Genomic DNA, 25,228 nt, shown 5'->3' with positions numbered 1-25,228 from the left:
GACTTTAGACTTGCTCCTTATGTAAGCTGTACCACTGCACCAGTCCATTGGAATGTTCGAATTTGTCATATTAATAACACAAAAGCACAGGCTATTAATGAAAATGGTAATAAGAATAATTATATTATTTTACTTACCACTCCACCTACTTTGGATGATGCAATCCTGACCGCTACAGGTGTCTCCGGCCTTTCTAACAACTGGCTCTTGTTGACTGAGGAAGCGGCAAAGGTGACTCATCAGAGTTGTGTGGTTTGTATGGGGGCACGGCCATTGCTTCGCATTATCCCTGCCGCCATTACGCCAGAATGCTTCCTGTCTGTCATGAAACATGACAACCCTTCCGCAAATTGTACACTATGGGACGTAGTTCATCCCTTGGTTACTAAAGCAACTAAGAAACCAATTTTTTCCTATCAGGTGGCTAGAGCTAACTTTACCTGTGTTAATCTCACGAAAGGTCTACCATTGTTGGGTATGGTACCTGTTGGATGGTGTCGGTTTATCTATACGCCTAATGCTGAGTTTAAACCTGTTTCCAGGGCTGATGTCTGGTGGTGGTGTGGAGGCGTTCATCTGTTTGATGGACTGCCTGGAAATGCCACAGGCACCTGTGCACTAGTCTCTCTTTTGCTACCAATATCTGTGTATCCAACAGGTGTTCAGGAGCTGGTGACCCATGTGTCTGACTTAATTCCTACCAGGACCAGGCGCGCTGTGGGCTCCTACTCATGGGGACCCAACCTACATTGATGCAATTGGGGTCCCTAGGGGGTACCAGATGAGTATAAATTGATTGACCAAGTAGCCGCAGGTTTTGAATCTTCATTTTGCTGGTGGTGCACGATTAATAAAAATGTTGACAGAATCAATTATGTCCATTTTAATGTTCAAAAATTAGGCAATTGGACACAACAAGGTTTTGAGGCGGTGCATGGCCAGTTGGCTGCGACCTCTCTCATGGCTTTCCAAAAATCGTATTGCTGTCGACATGCTCCTGGCTGAAAAAGGAGGAGTATGTGCTATGTTTGGTGAACAATGTTGTACCTTTATTCCCAACAACACAGCCACAGATGGCAGCTTGACTGTCGCCCTGGAAGGGTTACGAACTCTTAATGGCAAAATGAAGAGCCACTCAGGGGTGGATACTTCAATGTGGGACTCTTGGATGGATGCGTTTGGTAAATATAAAACGCTTGTTTCTTCTATACTTGTATCCATCTCTGTTTTTGCTGCAATTCTAGTGCTTTGTGGATGCGGTTGCATTCCATGCATACGGACGCTGACAACCAGGATTATAACCACCGCTATTGATCCACATCCTGCAGATAACGGTCAGATGTTTCCTTTGCTTGCTATTGACGATGCTGACCAAGGATATCTGGATGATGAATAGCATTTAAGCTTTTTGTCACGTCTCTTGTGAGACGTGAAGAGGGGGAATGTAAAACTTTATCTTCTGATAAAGTTTTCCCTATTTTGCCAATTGCAGCATTTAAGCTTTTTGTCACGTCTCTTGTGAGACGTGAAGAGGGGGAATCAAAACTTTATCTTCTGATAAAGTTTTCCCTATTTTGCCAATTACACTGTTAGCTTGTGTCACGTCTTAAGTTTTCCTTCTTTACTGTTACTTGGTCACGTCTCTGGGGAGAGGTGAAGAGAGGGATTTGTCGTAGTAAATATATAATGTTATAGCTTGGTCTGGCTAAAATCTTGTGCATGACCCATCTTGTGTTGGGCCTTTGTATTTAATACAATACACAAGAGACTTCTATCTTGTCGGCCTTATCAGCAGGTGGCTATGGACAACACCCACGCCATAGGTCTCTCAGTTCTCCCAACTCATGAGTTCTTGCGCTGAGGACACACTACACACACACCCCCACACACACACACATACACACACACACACACACACACACACATCATCATTGTTAAACATACACACACATACACACACACACACACACACACACACACACACACACACACACACACACACACACACACACACACACACACATCATCATTGTTAAGCACACACACACACAAAAACCCCCTTCTCTTAGGCTGAACATCTGAAGACAGAGAACCCGACTCAGAGCCAATGCAATGGAGGTGACCTCGACCAACTCATCAGGACCAATCAGAAGATCAGAACTACTAGAATCAACCTACTTTATTTTATTGTATAAAATGTCAGCACACAATGTTTAGGGGCTCTCTCTCAGATATCTCCCTACGAGATTGACGAACGGGTCCGTGCACGCTATTCTCAGATATCTTTACCTCTGAATAAACTGCCTTATATTATACAATTATCCACCTTGTCCAAAAGTCTCTACTTGGTCTCCGTTCTCCAGTAAACTTGTTTTATCAACAATGTCGAAAACAATTCCGAATGATTTGATAGCTTCCGTCGCATCATCCATTAAACGTTAGATTAAAGAGAGAGGTTGATACAGCAATTTATTTTGCGTGCGCTTTTAGGCTTTCCACTTTCCTCCGGTATTTATTTAGCAAAGATGATAACACATAATCACTCCGGACAGACACAAGCAAAAACTAATTACATAAATGTTGCAGCAGCCTAGGCTACACCTAAACATTAGAAATCTGACATGCTGTATGGGATGAAAACGAGACTATTTTTCAGTCTGATCAACTGTCGGCTACTAATAAGCGCCGCTGCATACAGCCTATGCGTCATGTCCATCTGGTCAGTGTCAACTAATTGGTAACTTTACGTATTTATAGTCCATTTGTGTGTCGGGAGAAAATGTGATGACATTTAGTTTATATTCAAAATTGGGCTGGCTAGGCAGCCTATATGTTTTTAATCCCAAATTATTAACTGGAATTAATCAATCAACATAATAGTGATGACAGATTTTTTGTAAGGCCTACAGTTGCAAACATGCATAAAGCAAGCTCAGCCCTGTGAGTTCTATTGTCTATCAGTTGTTGTCAATGTGTGTGGGTAGAGGAAATCCCCCTCTTAATCTAGTCTAAATATAATTTATATGAACAAATATAAGGTAGCTGCAGTTTGACAGGGTTTTCACCCCCCCAGGCCAGGAGTTTTTTTCAGGAGTTTTTTAAAACCATGTGATCTGATTAGGAAAAACTGGTCCCATCATAGCCCATATAAAACCTTTTTACAACTGATTAATCACTGTCATACCTTATAGGGTCCAGAGTTTTCCTAGTTAGGTTATTATATAAGAAAAACTCTGGGCCCCAGGGGGTGAAAATTGCCCCACCGCTCTGGGACCTATGGTCAATCAATCAATCAATCAATTTTATTTTATATAGCCCTTCGTACATCAGCTAATATCTCGAAGTGCTGTACAGAAACCCAGCCTAAAACCCCAAACAGCTAGTAATGCAGGTGTAGAAGCACGGTGTAGAAGCACGGTGGCTAGGAAAAACTCCCTAGAAAGGCCAAAACCTAGGAAGAAACCTAGAGAGGAACCAGGCTATGAGGGGTGGCCAGTCCTCTTCTGGCTGTGCCGGGTGGAGATTATAACAGAACCATGCCAAGATGTTCAAAAATGTTCATAAGTGACAAGCATGGTCAAATAATAATCAGGAATAAATCTCAGTTGGCAATTCATATCCGATCATTAAGAGTCGAAAACAGCAGGTCTGGGACAGGTAGGGGTTTCGTAACCGCAGGCAGAACAGTTGAAACTGGAACAGCAGCAAGGCCAGGCGGACTGGGGACAGCAAGGAGTCACCACGGCCGGTAGTCCCGACGTATGGTCCTAGGGCTCAGGTCTCTCAGTTGGCTTTTCATAGCCGATCATTAAGAGTTGAAAACAGCAGGTCTGGGACAGGTAGGGGTTTCGTAACCGCAGGCAGAACAGTTGAAACTGGAATAGCAGCAAGGCCAGGCGGACTGGGGACAGCAAGGTGTCAGCATGCCCGGTAGTCCTGACGTATGGTCCTAGGGCTCAGGTTCTCAGAGAGAAAGAGAGAACGAGAGAATTAGAGAGAGCATACTTAAATTCACACAGGACACTGGATAAGACAGGAGAAGTACTCCAGGTATAACCAACTAACCCCAGCCCCCCGACACATAAACTACTGCAGCATAAATACTGGAGGCTGAGACAGGAGCGGTCCGGAGACACTGTGGCCCCATCCGAAGAAACCCCCGGACAGGGCCAAACAGGAAGGATATAACCCCACCCACTCTGCCAAAGCACAGCCCCCGCACCACTAGAGGGATATCCTCAACCACCAACTTACAATCCTGAGACAAGGCCGAGTATAGCCCACAGAGGTCTCCACCACAGCACAAACCAAGGGGGGGCGCCAACCCAGACAGGAAGATCACGTCAGTAACTCAACCCACTCAAGTGACGCACCCCTCCTAGGGACGGCATGAAAGAGCACCAGCAAGCCAGTGACTCAGCCCGGAAAGTAGAGCATTGCAGTAGTCTAACCTAGAAGTAACAAATGCATGGATTAATTTTTCTGCATCATTTTTGGACAGAAAATTTCTGATTTTTGCAATGTTACGTAGATGGAAAAAAGCTGTCCTTGAAACAGTCTTGATATGTTCGTCAAAAGAGAGATCAGGGTCAAGAGTAATGCCGAGGTCCTTCACAGTTTTATTTGAGACGACTTTACAACCATCAAGATGAATTGTCAGATTTAACAGAAGATCTCTTTGTTTCTTGGGACCTAGAACAAGCATCTCTGTTTTGTCCGAGTTTAAAAGTAGAAAGTTTTCAGCCATCCACTTCCTTATGTCTGAAACACAGGCTTCTAGCGAGGGCAATTTTGGGGGCTTCACCATGTTTCATTGAAATGTACAGCTGTGTGTCATCCGCATAGCAGTGAAAGTTAACATTATGTTTTCGAATAACATCCCCAAGAGGTAAAATATATAGTGAAAACAATAGTGGTCCTAAAACGGAACCTTGAGGAACACCGAAATGTACAGTTGATTTGTCGGAGGACAGACCATTCACAGAGACAAACTGATATCTTTCCGACAGGTAAGATCTAAACCAGGCCAGAACTTGTCCGTGTAGACCAATTTGGGTTTCCAGTCTCTCCAAAAGAATGTGGTGATCGATGGTGTCAAAGGCAGCACTAAGGTCTAGTAGCACGAGGACAGATGCAGAGCCTCGGTCTGACGCCATTAAAAGGTCATTTACCACCTTCACAAGTGCAGTCTCAGTGCTATGATGGGGTCTAAAACCAGACTGAAGCATTTCGTATACATTGTTTGTCTTCAGAAAGGCAGTGAGTTGCTGCGCAACAGCTTTTTCAAAAAATTTTTGAGAGGAATGGAAGATTCGATATAGGCCGATAGTTTTTTATATTTTCCGGGTCAAGGTTTGGCTTTTTCAAGAGAGGCTTTATCACTGCCACTTTTAGTGAGTTTGGTACACATCCGGTGGATAGAGAGCTGTTTATTATGTTCAACATAGGAGGGCCAAGCACAGGAAGCAGCTCCTTCAGCAGTTTAGTAGGAATAGGATCCAGTATGCAGCTTGAAGGTTTAGAGGCCATGATTATTTTCATCATTGTGTCAAGAGATATAGTACTAAAACACTTAAGTGTCTCTCCCGATCCCAGGCCCTCGCAGAGCTGTGCAGATCCAGGACAGCTAAGCCCTGGAGGAATACGCAGATTCAAAGAGGAGTCCGTAATTTGCTTTCTAATGGTCATGATCTTTTCCTCAAAGAAGTTCATGAATTTATTACTGCTGAAGTGAAAGCCATCCTCTCTTGGGGAATGCTGCTTTTTAGTTAGCTTTGCAACAGTATCAAAAAGAAATTTTGGATTGTTCTTATTTTCCTCGATTAAGTTGGAAAAGTAGGATGATCGAGCAGCAGTGAGGGCTCTTCGGTACTGCACGGTACTGTCTTTCCAAGCTAGTCGGAAGACTTCCAGTTTGGTGTGGCGCCATTTCCGTTCCAATTTCCTGGAAGCTTGCTTCAAAGCTCGGGTATTTTCTGTATACCAGGGAGCTAGTTTCTTATGACAAATGTTTTTCGTTTTTAGGGGTGCAACTGCATCTAGGGTATTGCGCAAGGTTAAATTGAGTTCCTCAGTTAAGTGGTTAACTGATTTTTGTCCTCTGACGTCCTTGGGTAGGCAGAAGGAGTCTGGAAGGGCATCAAGGAATTTTTGTGTTGTCTGAGAATTTATAGCACGACTTTTGATGCTCCTTGGTTGGGGTCTGAGCAGATTATTTGTTGCGATTGCAAACGTAATAAAATGGTGGTCCGATAGTCCAGGATTTTGTGGAAAAACATTAAGATCTACAACATTTATTCCATGGGACAAAACTAGGTCCAGAGTATGACTGTGGCAGTGAGTATGTCCAGAGACATGTTGGACAAAACCCACTGAGTCGATGATGGCTCCGAAAGACTTTTGGAGTGGGTCTGTGGACTTCTCCATGTGAATATTAAAATCACCAAAAATTAGAATATGATCTGCTATGACTACAAGGTCTGATAGGAATTCAGGAAACTCAGAGAGGAACGCTGTATATGGCCCAGGAGGCCTGTAAACAGTAGCTATAAAAGTGATTGAGTAGGCTGCATAGATTTCATGACTAGAAGCTCAAAAGACGAAAACGCCATTTTTTTTTTGTAAATGGAAATTTGCTATCGTAAATGTTAGCAACACCTCCGCCTTTGCGGGATGCACGGGGAATATGGTCACTAGTGTAACCAGGAGGTGAGGCCTCATTTAACACAGTAAATTCATCAGGCTTAAGCCATGTTTCAGTCAGGCCAATCACATCAAGATTATGATCAGTGATTAGTTCATTGACTATGACTGCCTTTGAAGTGAGGGATCTAACATTAAGTAACCCTATTTTGAGATGTGAGGTATCACGATCTCTTTCAATAATGGCAGGAATGGAGGAGGTCTTTATCCTAATAAGATTGCTAAGGCGAACACCGCCATGTTTAGTTTTGCCCAACCTAGGTCGAGGCACAGACACAGTCTCAATGGGTATGGCTGAGCTGACTACACTGACTGTGCTATTGGCAGACTCCACTAAGCTGGCAGGTTGGCTAACAGCCTGCTGCCTGGCCTGCACCCTATTTCACTGTGGGGCTAGAGGAGTTAGAGCCCTATCTATGTTGGTAGATAAGATGAGAGCACCCCTCCAGCTAGGATGGAGTCCGTCACTCCTCAGCAGGTCAGGCTTGGTCCTGACCTGCTGGACACAGTCTGCTTGCAGTTGTCAGTTATCGTCAGGTATGTGGATGATCAGAGCTTTATTCAGGAATGTTTCTTGGGCTACTTTGATGTGTCAAGTGGGCGAGATGCGCAGTCTGTGTTTGACTTTATGAATTTTGAGATGTCTGAGTTTAACTTCATAGAGAAAGTCGTTGTCCAAACGTACGATGGCACAGCTGTAATGGAATGTATCTGCTATTTGTGTTTACAGCCAAGTCCCCTCCTGTTCCCTGATGTAAGAGGTGATGACCACTCCACTCCACTACCATTGTCAACTTTCTCCTGACATGAACTGAAGCCATGTCTCATGTGCCTGCTCATCCACTGGCACATTGAATGTTTCCCCTCCAAGCACTGTGAGTACCCCTATCAATTTTCTCTCATTACTGTATGTAGAGTCAATCACATACACAATCACATTATTACACATCAATGATTTTGCTCCTTGCTTGGACTAACTCATTCTTAGCTCTTTTGTCTTACTGTGTAGTGTGTTGTGTTATTGTTTTTTGTCTTCCCAGTCAAATCCTGTCCTGCACTGGTCAAGCTTCTGAACACCTCAACTCATGCCTCATACCCTCATTCAATCACTGCTGTGATCCCTTTCCATCACTGTGTAAGTAGCCCTGTAATTTCCATTCCCCATAATATTGTACTATAAATGTCTTTATTAAATGCTTTAGGTTAAAATAATTAGTCTTTGACAATTTTTGAAACACACTTTGTCAATGACGTGCCTGTGTAAATCTTTGTCACGGATTCAGCCGAGGCTGCCCCTCCTCCTTGCTCGGGCAGGCTTCGGCGTTCGTCGTCCCCGGAGTACTAGCTGCTACCGATCTACTTTTCTGTGTTTGACTTGTTTAGTCTTGATTGTCTACACCTGTTTCCCATTATGTTGTATTGTCTTCCCTATTTAACCCTCTGGCTTTCATTGTGTGTTGTGTGTGATTTGTATTTCGTCATCGGCAGTCGTTAGTGTGCAGGTTATTTTCCTCCCTGTTTGGAGGTTGTATGTACTCAGTTTACTCTTTAGTAAAGTACGTTTCCAGTAAGCTCTGTGTCCTGCGTTTGACTTCGCCCACCGCATTCACTGACGCTTATGACAGAATCACACACCACTGACATGGAGTCAGCAGGAGCAGCAGTGCCAGCAGGATCAATGGAAGAACGCGTACAACAACAAGCGGCCATGATCCAGGCTCTCGGCACCGCCATGGAACGTGTAGTGAACACCATGGAGCGATGGGAGAGAGGGGGTCTGCCTACACCTCCTCCGATTACACCACCACCATCATCAATACCCATCGCTTCACCTCCGGGGTCCAGTGGGATTCGGCTCTCACTCCCGAGGGTTTATGATGGCACAGCTGCCGGGTGTCAGGGTTTCCTGCTCCAGGTCGAACTCTACCTGGCAACCATCCACCCGGTCCCCTCGGGACACGAGAGCGTGTCCGCCCTCATCTGCTGTCCGCCCTCATCTGCTGTCTGTCCGGCAAGGCACTGGAGTGGGCCAATGCCGAGTGGGGGGGAATAGACGCCGCTACTGTCAACTATGTGGAGTTCACCCGCCGCTTCAGGACGGGATTCGATCATCCACCAGAAGGTAAAGCGGCGGGTGAGCGTCTATTCCACCTCAGACAGGGGAAGAGGAGCGCGCAGGAATTCGCACTGGACTTTCGGAACTCTGGCTGCCAACGCGGGATGGAATGAGAGGGCCCTCATCGACCACTACCGATGTAGCTTGAGGGAGGACGTGCGTCGGGAATTGGCCTGCAGGGACACCAACCTAAGCCTGGACCAACTGGTGGACATGTCGATTCGACTGGATACCCTGTTGGCTACCCGTGGACGTCCGGATCCGGGGCCGTCCATTCCATCCCCCAGCATTTCCGAGCCTACCCCTATGGAGCTCGGAGGTGCTGGTATGAGGGAGACCAGGAGAGGGGCCGTCCCCTGCACCAACTGTGGCCGCAGAGGACACACTGCTGGTCGGTACTGGGGAGGGTCTCCCAGGAGTCGAGGCAGTAGGCAGCGCACTGATGAGCCATTCCAGGTGAGTAGGCACCCAACTCACCCAGAGCTCTCTGTTGCGCATATGTGTATTAATGTTGTGTTTCCCGAGGTTTCTCCTCATTCCCAGCATAAGGCGCTAGTAGATTCAGGCGCAGCTGGGTACTTTATCGATCGTCAGTTTACCTATAAGTTAGGTATTCCTATTTTTCCAGTTGATGTGCCCTTCCCTATCCATGCCCTAGATAGCCGCCCTTTGGGGTCAGGGTTGATTAGGGAAGTCACAGCGCCTCTCAGGATGAAAACGCAGGAGGGCCATGAGGAGATAATTAGCTTGTATCTGATTGATTCTCCTGCGTTTCCCGTGGTGTTGGGGCTTCCCTGGTTAACTTCTCATGACCCCAATATTTCATGGCAACAGAGGGCTCTCAAGGGATGGTCTGATCAGTGCTTGGGAAGGTGTGTAGGTGTTTCCATAGGGGCAACGACGGTGGAAAGTCCGAACCAAGTTCCCACCATGCACATTCTGCCTGTATATGCCGATTTGGCTCTCGCCTTCTGTAAAAAGAAGGCGACTCAATTACCATCCCATCGACAGGGGGATTGTGCGATAAACCTCCAAGTAGGCGCTGCGCTTCCCCGAAGTCATGTGTATCCTCTGTCTCAGGAGGAGACGGCGGCTATGGAGACATATGTCACCGAATCTCTGAGACAGGGATACATACGGCCGTCCACTTCCCCTGCGTCATCGAGTTTCTTTTTTTGTGAAGAAGAAGGATGGTGGTTTACGCCTGTGCATTGACTACCGTGGTCTCAATCAGATCACCATCAAGTACAGCTATCCACTCCCTCTGATTGCTAGTATGATGGAGTCATTACACGGGGCGTGCTTCTTCACAAAATTGGATCTCAGGAGCGCGTACAATCTGGTGCGTATTAGGGAGGGAGATGAGTGGAAGACAGCATTTAGTACCACCTCGGGCCACTATGAGTACCTCGTCATGCCATACGGTTTGATGAATGCTCCTTCAGTCTTCCAATCGTTTGTGGATGAGATTTTCCGGGACCTGCATGGACAGGGTGTAGTGGTGTATATCGATGACATTCTAATATACTCCGCTACACGAGCCGAGCATGTGTCCCTGGTTCGTCGGGTGCTTGGTAGACTGTTGGAGCATGACCTGTATGTGAAGGCGGAGAAATGTCTGTTCTTCCAAGAGTCCATCTCCTTCCTGGGACACCGTTTGTCCGCGTCAGGTGTGGAGATGGAGATTGCCAATTGCGCACGGCCGAAACGCGGTCAGACTCCCACCACGGTTAAGGAGGTGCAGTGTTTTTTGGGTTTTGCCAATTACTACCGGAGGTTTATCCGGGGCTTTGGGCAGGTAGCAGCTCCCATTACCTCCCTGCTAAAGGGGGGGCCGGTGCGTCTGCAGTGGTCGGCTGAGGCGGACAGGGCTTTTAGGATCTGAAGGACCTATTTACCTCGGCTCCGGTGCTGGCACATCCGGATCCCTCTTTGGCATTCCAAGTTGAGGTGGATGCGTCCGAGGCTGGGATCGGTGCTGTACTGTCTCAGCGTTCGGGTACGCCACCAAAACTCTGTCCCTGTGCTTTCTTCTCTAAGAAGCTCAGTCCGGCGGAGCGCAAGTATGATGTGGGGGACCGGGAGCTGTTAGCTGTGGTTCAAGCCCTGAAGGTGTGGAGGCATTGGCTTGAGGGGGCTAAACAACCTTTTCTCATTTTGACTGACCATCGTAACCTGGAGTACATCCGGGCGGCGAGGAGGTTGAACCCTCGTCAGGCAAGGTGGGCTATGTTTTTCACTCGATTTATGTTTACGCTCACCTACAGACCAGGTTCCCAGAACGCTAAGGCAGACGCCTTGTCCCGACGATATGACACAGAGGAGAGGTCCATTGAGCCCACTCCCATACTTCCGGAGTCTTGTCTGGTGGCACCGGTGGTGTGGGAGGTTGATGCGGACATCGAGCGGGCGTTACGTGCCAATCCTACTCCCCCCAGTGTCCAGAGGGTCGGAGGTACGTGCCGCTCGAGGTTCTTGATCGATTGATATATTGGGCTCACACGTCACCCTCCTCTGGTCATCCCGGTATCGGTCGGACAGTGCACTGCCTTAGTGGGAAGTACTGGTGGCCCACTTTAGCTAAGGACGTGAGGGTTTATGTTTCCTCCTGCTCGGTGTGCGCCCAGTGTAAGGCGCCTAGATACCTGCCCAGAGGGAAATTACAACCCCTACCCGTTCCACAACGGCCGTGGTCTCATCTATAGGTGGACATAGCTGGTCCACTCCAGGAGTCTGAGGTACGAGAGGTTCCTCCGCCCCCACTGGACATCGAGGGGGCTCCGGCGTACTCAGTCCGTTCCATCTTGGACTTGAGGCGTCGGGTGGGGGTGCCTGCAGTATCTCGTGGAGTGGGAGGGGTACGGTCCGGAGGAACGGTGCTGGGTCCCTAGGAGGGACATCCTAGATCCCTCCATGTTGAGGGATTTCCATCTGAATCATCCGACTCGCCCTGCTCCGCGTCCTCCTGGCCGTCCCCGAGGCCAGGGTCGGCGCACGGCTGGAGCCGCGCGTCAAGGGGTGGGTACTGTCACGGATTCAGCCGAGGCTGCCCCTCCTCCTTGCTCGGGCAGGCTTCGGCGTTCGTCGTCCCCGGAGTACTATCTGCTACCGATCTACGTTTCTGTGTTTGACTTGTTTAGTCTTGATTGTCTACACCTGTTTCCCATTATGTTGTATTGTCTTCCCTATTTAACCCTCTGGCTTTCATTGTGTGTTGTGTGTGATTTGTATTTCGTCATCGGCAGTCGTTAGTGAGCAGGTTATTTTCCTCCCTGTTTGGAGATTGTATGTACTCAGTTTACTCTTCAGTAAAGTACGTTTCCAGTAAGCTCTGTGTCCTGCGTTTGACTTCGCCCACCGCATTCACTGACGCTTATGACAATCTTGAGTAATTTCCAATGTTCTTCAGTATTCAATTAATCAGTCCAAGTGCATTCCTGCTCCATGACTCCTGTCCTACTGCTTAAAGTAAAACATGCTCTCAGACTATATAAGAGGGTGAATAAATGCAAAGCTGTTGGAAACATGTTTTTAGAAGTGTTTTGTCAAAGTTATGCTCAAACGAGAAGCCACATTTATGAAGCCATATATTTCTAAATGACAATAATTTCCCACAGCCCAGTTACTAAGACATTAGTGAATGTGTTGATTAACATATTATTGTTCTTACATCTGTCGTTGAGCCCTTGAGCAAGGCACTTAACCCTAATTGCTCCTGTAAGTCGCTCTGGATAAGAGCGTCTGCTAAATGACTAAAATAAAAATAAATGTAATTGTGTAATACATTTAATTGAAACTACTATGTAACAAAGCATATAGTCTTCTTCATTACTCAAACATGCCCCCTGTGTGGTACTGGTAAATCATTTAATTTCAGTTTCCTTGACAGAGCGAGACAATGTTCCCTTCCAACATATGGAAGTATGTACTGTACATTATAAATGAGTTTCAGGTCAGCATCTATTTTCATTGGCCTGTATTAAGACTTCATATGTCTGCTTATAGAATATGTAGCCGATGACATCATATTCCACTGTTGAGAGGGGGCCCACAACTTGGCTTAAAAACTACCCACCATGTTCCCATTAACTCCCCCGATCCCACCCATATCTAAGTTGCCCCCATCCCATTCCATCCCCATCTGTTTCAGAGCGCATCACTTTCCACCCTACCATCCCTCTCACCCTTTACCTATCTGTAGGGACAAGACTTCCCGGATGCTGAGCAACAACTGCTGGTCAATGGTGACCCGTCATTCAGGGCAGGTGTGTACCTGTTTTGCATGTTATTTTGGCATTAATACGTGTCACAGATCAGTTTGCAAACAATGTAAAATGAATAAATAATTGAGTTAATAAAGCCGCATACAAACTTGGTCTCTTTTTTGCTAACTTGAGTAAGGCAGCTCCAAAATGCAGGTGTTCCAGCCTAGCTCAGTGCTTTCTGTGGTGGGGCAGCCAGTGGAAAATACGGAGCGTAGGGGTTGGTAATGTTCTCTAGTTGCGCCGTGATTGGCTCAGTGTTCTGTCACTCATGGGGACACTATGTCACAGCAAAATCTACGGGTAGAGCTCGAAAATTCAAGCCCCTTGGGTGCTGCCATAGAGTTACATTAGAAGTGCCCATCCAAGAAGGGTCAAGGTCATTGGCCACAGATAAAATGACGTCAAATCACGTTATATATACAGTAGCTTTGATTGGACTGATCATGTCAACATCATACTTTCAAAATCTTAGCTAGCAAGCTAGTAGTCAACATCATGAATCAAGTTGACAATTTACTGGCAAATCCTTTTCAATCCTTGTCATATGAAGAGAAATAATGAGGAGAAATTACAGATAAAACGTATCGGTGCTCATTGTTCATGGGACAAACATTACACAACAAGTTGGAAATCGCAAATTCAACAATGACTGGTTTGGAAGGAATCAGTGGAAAACTGCAAGCATTGCAAAGCAATCACTAGCCTGCTATTCAGTGGAGTGGATGTGTGGTCCAAGTCTGGGTTTAAGGGTCTCTTTTCCAAGCTTAAAAGGATAAACATTCAACATTGGCCATGCTGTCAATCCAGCATGACTTCTGCCGCGCTCAAAACAACTGGGAACTGGGAAATCTCAGACTTCAGTGCGTTCAAGACAACTGGGAACTCTGAAAAAAATTTGCTCTGACTTGGAAAATACGTTTTAAATGGTCATCCAACTCGGAATTGCAAGTTGGGAACTCGGGCCTCTTTCTAGTGCTCCGACCTGGAAATCACTGACGTCATCATGATTCGACTTTGTTTTTTTTCCAGAGTTCTCAGTTGTCTTGAAAGAACCATCAATCCAGAGAATGCCAGACTTTGATGACAAAGTTTAATGACAAAATGTGCTCAAGAAGGACTGCCGCCCCACCTTCCTGAACAAGGTCCAAAAATGTATTGTATGCTGCTGCATAAATGATGTAATATGCCAGGGAGATATGTATACTGTAGCTAAGAAAGTTATACTAAGTGTATGTTGTGTAGTAAGCTGTTAGTAGCCCATGTGCCTCACCCTAATAATATGGTCCCTTTTCCCCTCATAATTTAGCTTACTGTTCTGAGTTGGTGGTGCACATGTAGCCTATAGCATGTTTTAGAGAAATGTAATCATTGAATATTGTAAGAGCTTTCATTGTCTGCTTATGCCCCTTTATTTATCCTATGGTTCTGACTTGGTGTACAGGGAGAATACTGTAAGCCCATGTTCTGAATTCTGTCGCTGTACATTTCAAAAGTTCTGAACAAATAGTTATATTGACTACGTCCGTCCTAGCTCGCTCATTAATGTCTTAGACGAAATTACGGATTGCCTCTTATCCGCTCGTCGTCCCCTTATGCCATAGTTTGTACATCTCAATTGTCAGTAGAAACCACATTTGTTTAAAAAGGGAGTAATGAGGCTGAATGAACTGTTTCGCTGCCAGACAAGGCTCCGCTGATAGCCAGGTGTAGCAGTGGTAAGGTGTTGGGACTGCTGTTGGGCCTGCTGTTGGGACAGCTTTGTGTAGGCCCTAACAGTTTGTCACCGTTATAGTGCAATTAATGTATTGTTTAGTGTTGTGTAGTGCCTTTGCTGGCATGCATCTAAAATCGCCACTGCTGCTGGTACAGACAGATTATGAAGTATTGGAAATTAATTATTCAACTTTTCGGCATAGAGCTATTTACTGGCATCATCACCTTAAAAAACTCACCGTACAAGGATTTAGAGGTGTGGGTGACCAGAAGAGGTGATGTCAAAAGCCCTGTTTATACCAGGCGCTAACATGGGTCCTGTCTTCTGATCTTGTCCACATTCTGATTGTCCCTACATTTTCAAATTTTTGTCCACTATGTCCAAATGGTGTCCAGAGGGGTATCCTACGAAGCAAGCTAGATCTACTCAGGGTTTTCTAAAGCTAACCAGCCTCGGTTAGCTTCACATTGCAGCTCAGGCTTCATCCGTACTACGATGGTGGACATTGCTCGTACGCCTGCCGCTAACTTTAGCAGGCTTGTAACTGCCTGTGCATTGTCGAACATGGCTAGTTGAACGCCAAACTCTTGAGACAATGCTGAAACATCAATCCATGGGTGAGTCAGTGCCACATTTTCATTTGTGACAAAATCAAAATGAAAGAAAAGTTATCTTGCAAATTCAGCAAGCTATGGTATGAAATAGGCTTTTAGAAGTGCCGTCTTTATTTTATTACTTAACGTTAATGCCGACTTTGGTGTGCTTATCAATGCACAACCACAAGCACCTTTTTTCCCACTCCTATCGATAAAATACTGCCCCAATAATTCCACAGACGATGCAATCGCCATCACACTGCACACTGCCCTATCCCATCTGGACAAGAGGAATACCTATGTAAGAATGCTGTTCATTGACTATAGCTCAGCATTCAACACCATAGTACCCTCCAAGCTCATCATCAAGCTTGAGGCCCTGGGTCTCAACCCTGCCTTGTGCAATTGGGTCCTGGACTTCCTGACGGGCCACCCCCAGGTGGTGAAGGTAGGAAACAACATCTCCACTTCGCTGATCCTCAACACTGGAGCCCCACAGGGGTGTGTGCTCAGCCCCCTCCTGTACTCCCTGTTCACCCATGCCCAGCCATGCACGCCTCCAACTCAATCATCAATTTACAGACGACACAACAGTAGTAGGCTTGATTACTAACAACGATGAGACAGCCTACAGGGAGGAGGTGAGGGCTCTCGGAGTGTGGTGTCAGGAAAATAACCTCTCACTCAATGTAAAAAAACTAAGGAGATGATTGTGGACTTCAGGAAACAGCAGAGGCGTACATATCACTGACAAACTGAAATGGTCCACCCACACAGACAGTGAGGTGAAGAAGGCGCAACAGCAACTCTTCAACCTCGGGAGACTGAAGAAATGTGGCCTGTCACCTAAAACCCTCACAAACTTTTACAGATGCACAATTGAGAGCATCCTGTCGGGCTGTATCACCGCCTGATACGGCAACTGCACCACCCACAACCGCAGGGCTCTCCAGAGGGTGGTGCGGTCTGCACAACGCATCACCGGGGGCAAACTACCTGCCCTCCAGGACACCTACAACACCCGATGTCACAGGAAGGCCAAAAAGATAATCAAGGACAACTACCACCCGAGCCACTGCCTGTTCACCCCGCTATCATCCAGAAGGCGAGGACAGTACAGGTGCATCAAAGCTGGGACCGAGAGACTGAAAAACAGCTTCTATCTCAAGGCCATCAGACTGTTAAACAGCCATCACTAGCACAGAGAGGCTGCTGCTTACATACAGACTTGAAAATCACTGGCCACTTTAATAAATGGAACACTAGTCACTTTAATAATGCCACTTTAATGTTTACATATCTTGCATTACCCATCTCATATGTATATACTGTATTCTATACTATCTATTGCATCTTAGACTATGCCACTCTGATAATGACATCGCTCATCCATATATTTATATATTCTTTTTCCATTCCTTTACTTAGATTTGTGTGTATTAGGTTTTTGTTGTGGAACTGTTAGATATTACTTGCTAGATATTGCTGCACTGTTAGAACTAGAAGCACAAGCATTTCGCTACACTCGCAATAACATCTGCTAACCATATGTATGTGACCAATACATTTGATTTGATTTGATAGAGGAAACCAAGTCTAGATTTAACCTCTGCAGCTTTGATATGTGCTGAGAGAAGGACAATGTACCGTCTAGCCATACTTCCAAGTACTTGTTTGAGGTGACTACCTAAACCCTCAGAGGCAGTAATCACACTGGTGGGGAGAGGGGCATTCTTCTTATCAAACCACATGACCTTTGTTTTGGAGGTGTTCAGAACAAGGATAAGGGCAGAGAAAGCTTGTTGGACACTAAGAAAGCTTTGTTGAAGAGCATTTAACACAAAATCTGGGGAGGGGCCAGCTGATTAGAAGACTGTATCATCTGCATATAAATGGATGAGAGAGCTTCATACTGCCTGAGCTACAGTGAGGGAAAAAAGTATTTGATCCCCTGCTGATTTTGTACGTTTGCCCACTGACAAAGACATGATCAGTCTATAATTTTAATGGTAGGTTTATTTGAACAGTGAGAGACAGAATAACAACAAAAAAATCCAAAAATTATATAAATTGATTTGCATTTTAATGAGGGAAATAAGTATTTGACCCCTCTGCAAAACATGACTTAGTACTTGGTGGCAAAACCCTTGTTGGCAATCACAGAGGTCAGACGTTTCTTGTAGTTGGCCACCAGGTTTGCAGAAATCTTTCTGATTGAGAGGGGGTCAAATACTTATTTCCCTCATTAAAATGCAAATAAATTTATAACATTTTTGACATGCGTTTTTCTGGATTTCTTTGTTGTTATTCTGTCTCTCACTGTTCAAATAAACCTACCATTAAAATTATAGACTGATAATTTCTTTGTCAGTGGGCAAACGTACAAAATCAGCAGGGGATCAAATACTTTTTTCCCACACTGTATGTTATTGATGTAAATTGAGAAGAGCGTGGGGCCTAGGATTGAGCCTTGGGTACTCCCTTGGGGACAGGCAGTGGCTGAGACAGCAGATGTTCTGACTTTATACACTGCACTCTTTGAGAGAGGTAGTTAGCAAACCAGGCCAAAGGTCCCTCAGAGACACCAATACTCCTTAGCCGGCCCACAAGAATGGAATGGTCTACCGTATCAAAAGCTTTGGCCAAGTCAATAAAAATAGCAGCACAACATTGCTTAGAATCAAGGACAATGGTGACATCATTTAGGACCTTTAAGGTTGCAGTGAAACATCCATAACCTGAGCGGAAACCAGATTGCATACCAGAGAGCATACAAGAAAGCCAATCAGTTGATTATTGACACGTTTTTCCAACACTTTTGATAAACAGGGCAAAATAGAAATTGGTCTATAACAGTTAGGATCAGCTTGATCTCCCCCTTTAGATAAAGGACACACTGTGGCTGCCTTCCAAGCAATGGGAACCTCCCCAGAGAGGAGAGACAGGTTAAAAAGGTCAGAGATAGGCTTAAAGAAGACCGGGTCTAAACCTTCTGACTAAGATGTTTTTTGGGGGTCAAGTTTAAGGGGCTCCTTTAGCACCTCGGACTCAGTGACCGCATGCAGGAAGAAACTTTATAGTGGGGCAGGGGAAAAGGAGGGAGGCGCATCGGGGCTAGTCGCATTAGAAGGGGTGGGCAAGGAGGGATGGCTGAGTCAAATAGGAATCCTGACTTAATGAAGTGGTGATTAAAGAGCTCAGCCATGTGCTCTTTGTCAGTAACAACCACATCATCAACATTAAGGGACATGGGGAGCTGTGAGGAGGAGGGTTTATTCTCCAGGTCTTTAACTGTTTTCCAGAACTTCTTGGGGTTAGACCCACAGAGAGAGAACTGCTCCTTAAAGTAACTAACATTGGCCTTCCGGGTAGCCTGAGTGCACTTATTTCTCATTTGCCTGAACGAGAGCCAGCCAGCCTGAGTATGCGTGTGCCGAGCCTTTCGCCAAATGGAATTCTTGAGGTGGAGTAACTCTGTCAGATCAGGTCGAACCAGGGCCTGAACCTGTTTTTAATTATCATTTTCTTTATGGGGGCGTGTTTGTTAACAATACCACTGAAAATATCAAAAAAGAAGGTCCAAGCGTCTTCGACAGAGGGGATCAAGCTGATTCTATACCAATTTACAGAGGCCAGGTCATGAAGGAAGGCTTGCTCATTAAAGTTTTTTAGCAAGCGTCTATGACAAATCAGGACATGTCGTTTCACTGAGCCGCCATTATGAACACAGGCTGAAAACACCAGACTGATACCTATCAGGATTATTTGTGAGGATAACATCAAGGAGAGTAGCCTTTTCTGGGTGTTTGGAGTCATACCTTGTGGGAATGGTAATAATCTGAGAAAGATTTATGGAGTCCCATTGCTTTAGGACTTGGTCAGTTGGTTTAAGCATGTCCCAGTTTAGGTCACCTAGCAGGACAAATTCAGACTTAGTGTAAGGGGCCAGGAGAGAGTTTACGGCATTTAGGGTTCAGGCCAGTGCTGATGGTGGAGGATAACACCCAGCAACAGTCAACAAAGAGCTATTTGAAAGTTTAATGCTTAAAACCAGCAAATCAAATAGTTTGGGGACAGACTTGGTGGAGACAACCGAGCACTGAAGGTGTTCCTTGGTAAAGATTGCCACTCCACCACCTTTGGAAGATCTGTCTTGCCGAAAAAGGTTATAACCAGAAAGGTTAACATCAGTGTTCAAAACACTCTTTCTTAACCACGTCTCAGTAATGACCAACACATCTGGATTGGAGCTGTGAACCCACACTTTCAATTGATACATTTTAGGTAGGAAGCTTCTAGTGTTAACGTGCTGTGACGTCACGAGAGGCTACACAGCTTTCAGCGGGGTTGCTCAAGTAGTGCAAGGAGACAAGGTTCAAACAAAACAAGGATTTTATTATAGGTCTTGGGAAATTAACGAAAATATAACAAAATTCTGTTCTCTTGTGGCTCTTTAAGGGTTAACAGTTCAGGGATGTCTCTTCCACATCCAAAATCACAATTCTCACTCGCTCAGATAACTTTTCCCCAGCCTTACTGTAGTCCACGTTGCAGCTAGTGGCCAACCCAGCAAAAAGTCCTTCCAAATGTCTCTCACGTATTTCCACAGGTGCATATATCCAAAGGTGAGTATTTCCCAAAGGTAAGTATCTCCAAATCCTTATATTCCTCATGGAAGTGGACGTGCAGCACTCTTGTCCTCCAGAGAGCCCAGGTTGGAGACTGTGTCTCTTCCCTTCCCAAACCTTCAGCTCATCAGCTCCTCATTTGTTTCAGCTGCGTGGGAAGATTGGCCATAGAGGGGTGGAGTTCAACACCATACCAGCAGATGGAGCCATAGCTGTCTGGGTTTGCAGCCACCTCAGGGGGATGTAACGTCCCTCCAGGACACAGCCTCTCGTGACATCACAGTGCAGAAAACCCAGGCTTTTACGAGAGCAGAAATCAGTGAAGCAGATATCAGAGCACAAGTCAGAATTGGGGCTAGCAACAGTAGATGGGCCCGGGTGTACATGCACATTTAGTCATACAAAAGTATTACTGTGTAATGTTATATATTTTAACATTTAAATAATATATATACAAAAAAAACATTTATTTAATAAAATATTTAATAAAATGAAGGGGATTATGACACAATCGTTGCAAGAGAGATGGAATCTGATTTCATTGGTTCTTAACTCACGCCTTAGTCATTTCATTCAGGGTAAGTGGAGTTAGCCCTGAGTTAGCCTGCCCCAAGCAGGTTAGTTCTGAAGGATTCTTTGCCATAGAAATGTACCTGGCTAAAAGGTGAGCCACTTTCGTATGACCGGTTATCCCAAATTGAACTCCGAGTTGACCAAAGTTACCTCGCTAAGGCCTCGAACCTGCTTTGTAGGATACCACTCTGATGTCCTGGTCCCCCCCTTTATGCTAATGATTTCACTGCTATTCTTTCCAAATTATATTTATTTATTTTAAGACACATATTGATGTCCTAAGTCAATGTTGCCACCTGTCAATAATTTTAGAGGGCGGTATAATTATTTAAATCGTTTCACTGTCCAGATCCTTCTACACTTGTAAGCCATCCAGACACAATGCGTGCCTGACTGACTACCTCCGGAGGTGGTCAGGAAGATCTGATCTCAATCAGATCACAAGGGTTCTTCTAATTGTCTACACCTGGCTGAAAATGTGGGCACAATCATAATGTGGACAAGATCAGGACAAAGGACACGCCAGTTGTAAGCGGCAGGTATAAACAAGGCTATTGAGTATTGCCCGAGAAACATTTTCTGAAATGTACATTTAAAAACGCGTGAGGTCGGATCACACTAAGGGATCTGTTCTCTTTCTTTTGTACAAAAGACCACATGAGCCCCATCCATCCTGTCCCCTCGTCCCATCCAGCCAGCACTGCTTCCTAACATTACACTCAGGGACTGCAGTTAGGGGAAAAAGCGACTCACTACAAATCCCCAAAATGGTAGAAGTAGGTGAAAACACCACAAGGAATTAGAACCATATTTATCCCGTTTTATTTCATTTAAACCATGCTCCGCTACTGTTTTGGGTCTGATTCTAGTTCATTTCTGCTATAATAGCACAGACATTTGATAAAGATGGTAACCATGCCAGGTCAGATGTTGTTGCTCATCAATTTTCCACCCAGGACTTAGCTATCACAAAATTCAGCAAAATAAATCAAGTGATAGAGAAATAATCTGCCCTCTTACACATGAGAGTTTTACACAAAACTCTAACTCAACATATATAACCACTCAAAAGAGGTGCGCAATTCCTGTTTTCTCCTCAGCGAGAAATATGAAAAAGTAGGAAAAACAATTACACCAAGTTGAAAGAAACAGAACAAAGAAGATAGAATGAGTAATTTTTCCAGTGATTGTCAAAACCTTTCAGGTATCTTTACTAACCCAGCAGCATTAACATTGTTTAATCAATTCTTTATGTAATGTGTGGCAAAAATATTGCATAAGAGGCGTACTTACATCCTCAACAACACACTGCCACACAGCCTGCATGTAGTGATAATCAGTGGAACTTTACCACCCCCTTAGGGTTATACTGCAGCCTTCTGCCCCGTTAGCAGGAGTTAAGTTTCCATTCTCCAGTCCCACAGTTGTCCAGTAATCAGTAGGCTGAGATTTACAGCCCCGTTGGGCAGGTCATTGTCAATCCTGCACCAGTGATTATGATCAGGCAAGCCCCATGCTGTTCACTGCTGGAACACTGTCTGCTTTCTCACGCCAAGACTAAGTCTACCAGCAACGAGAACACCTTGGTCTACGTTAAAATATCACGGGAGACACATGACACAGGTCACATAATGTGAAAATAGGACCATGTTGTAGTGTCTAGTTGATCACTCTGGGCCTCTGCATGATAACCCTCAGAGTGCCAGTTGTGAGCGACAGTTAACCAGTGGGCATTTGTATACAAAGAATGTGGCAGGTGGATTCTACCACAACATATGCATAATATGTAGCAGAAATGTGATGATAAAAGTAGAAACCCCACTGAATTTGGTTATTTCAGGCTCAGAAACAGCAGGAGTGCTCAGCCACTCTTCCTTCCCATTGCTGCTGAACCAGATGCCATGCTAACCACGCCTGTAACCTGACACTTGTAAATGAACTTTTTCACCAAATGTTCATGTTTGGACAGCTGTTCCTCTATACTCTGCCAGACTACTGGGCCCAAATAGCCAAGGACTCAATGACATTGTACACATCTAGACAGGCTATATTTAAGCAATAAGGCCAGAGGAGGTGTGGTATATGGCCAATATACCACGGCTAAGGGCTGTTCTTATGCACAATGCAACGTGGAGTGCCTGAATACAGCCATTAGCCATGGTATATTGGCCATATACCACAAACCCCCAAGGTGCCTTATTGCTATTATAAACTGGTTACCAACATAATTAGAACAGTAAACAAGTAATTTGTGTAATACCCATGGTATCAACCTGGTCTCAGAGCATTGCGTATTATTCTGTACGTAAATCCGGGACTCCATTTAGTATGATACAATATGTTACGTTTCATATGGTATGTATTCATTTGTGTTATATGTTACGAATTTGCAAAATGTACAATATTTTACGAATTAATGTACAATCTTTTACCAATTTGTAAAACATATGATATGTTACGAATTCTACCTAGGTGGCTAGGTGACTAACGTTAGCTAGGGGTTAGCGTTAGGAGTTAGGTTTAAGATTAGGGTTAAGTTTAGGAGTTAGGTTAAAGGGTTAAGTTTAGGGTTAGGGGAAGGATTAGCTAAAAGGATTAAGGTTAGGGTTAGCTAAAAGGGTTAAGGTTAGAGTTAGAGTTAGCTAACATGCTAAGTAGTTGCAAAGTAGCTAACATTCTAAAGTTGTCCATGATGAGATTCAAACTCGCAACCTTTAGGTTGCTAGACGTTCGCGTTATGCGCTCACCCATCCACCCCAACCAACCACCCTTCTTTTACTTAATTAACCATCTGTCTTATGTAACCATACCAAACGTAACATATCATACTAATTTGAGTGTCCCGGATTTACATTTACTATGTTACGTCTAGTCTATGAGACCAGGCTGGTAGTATATGGGCTGATATACCACAGCTTTCAGCCAATCAGCATGTGGGGGGGGGGGGTGACCTTGAATGACCTACTGCTCACCCCTGACAGCCTAACTGCACCATGTAGAGAGTCAACAATAGCAAGCAAGTGTTTACACCTACAACGTACACAGTCACAACACGTTTTAAATTAGGAAATGGATACTTGACCAGACTTCCCTCGATGCAGATCTCTAGCTTGATTTAAGTGGATACACACATGTAGCTAAGGTTTGTGAAAACCATCTTTGATCAATATCATCATTGAGATTGTAAAAATATAGTATATACTTATAGTGATGTGGTCAGGCTCAATTAAATATACTTGGTCTCAAAATAGAAAGAGTTGGGTTTTATTACTTAAGTATTGTTTCAATGTAGAATGACACATCAAAAAGGAGTCCAATAAATTGAAGTCTTTACCACAACTAAAAGTAGGCCAATGTCTTATATGCACCAAAAACTTGGAGAAAAGTAAGAGCCAGCATAACACAGCAAAGGACTGCTTGTCTTGGCAGAGCAGTCATTCAGTAATAATCAGCAATCCTCTATGATTTTCTCCCGTATTTGGCTCCATTTGAGGGATTTGAGACTTTACGAGTGTCTAAGATGTATGGGATAAGAGCTGAGCTTCATGGAAATGAGAGTGCTGGTGGCTGGGCTCCAGAGGGTCAGTGCCTCCAGCAGCATGACCCCAGGGAGGGGGCTGGTGGTGGGGGCCTGACAACCATCCATCACTGCCAGTGCCCTGGAACAGACTGAGGAGCAAGCCTGGAGTGTGCTCTCACTGGCATGGCCTGCCTGAAACCATTGACCATTGCAGCCATATACATTTACAGACTTCAAGGTTTATGCAGCTTGAAATGTAATGCACACTTATATTTAGCCTCTCCCTTTTTTACTTTTACAACACAAATTAGTCCTGCAAACCTCTCCTGACTGGTGCATTAAATACTGCTGTGGATGGTTGTAAAATGTAGCAAACGAACGCTCTGCATCTTCACTGTGGCTATTTTGGACTTACCGTATACTGTTGTCACGATCGTCTTCTTGTGAGATATTGGACCAAGGCGCAGCGTGTGCAAAATACATCTCTTTATTTTGGAAGAGAGAAAAACACGAAACCGAACACTATCCAAAACTAACAAAACAACAAACGACCGTGAAGCTAAATAACGTAAGTGCACAGACAAGCAACAAACGTTCAACATAGACAATTACCCACAAACACATGATGCCCATGGCTGCCTTAAATATGGCTCCCAATTAGAGACAATAAACCACAGCTGTCTCCAATTGAGAACCAATCCAGGCAGCCATCAACATACAAACACCTAGACAAGACATTACCCCATTAAACCTACAAACACCTAGACAAACCAAAACACATACTTCACCATGTCACACCCTGACCTAACTAAAATATTAATGAAAACAAAGATAACTAAGGCCAGGGTGTGACAACTGTAGACAGGCTATAGTCTAATGACAATATGGACTGTATAATATATTGCTATGAGCTGTGGTGGACTTCAGTGTATTAATAAAGGTGATTAGGGAAATGTGAGGTTATTTTATAATTTTTTATTTTAGGGGGTAGATCTGCTTTAATATTGCAGATAGATTGTAACTTCCATCAATGTAATTGTCTGCATCACTTCCTATCCCCCATATGTAAATTTTTTATATATATATATATTCATATATACACATACGTACACAC

Source organism: Coregonus clupeaformis, chromosome 16 (genome assembly GCF_020615455.1).
Source record: "Coregonus clupeaformis isolate EN_2021a chromosome 16, ASM2061545v1, whole genome shotgun sequence".
Classification (NCBI taxonomy): domain Eukaryota; kingdom Metazoa; phylum Chordata; class Actinopteri; order Salmoniformes; family Salmonidae; genus Coregonus; species Coregonus clupeaformis.
This window is presented reverse-complemented; position numbering follows the sequence as displayed.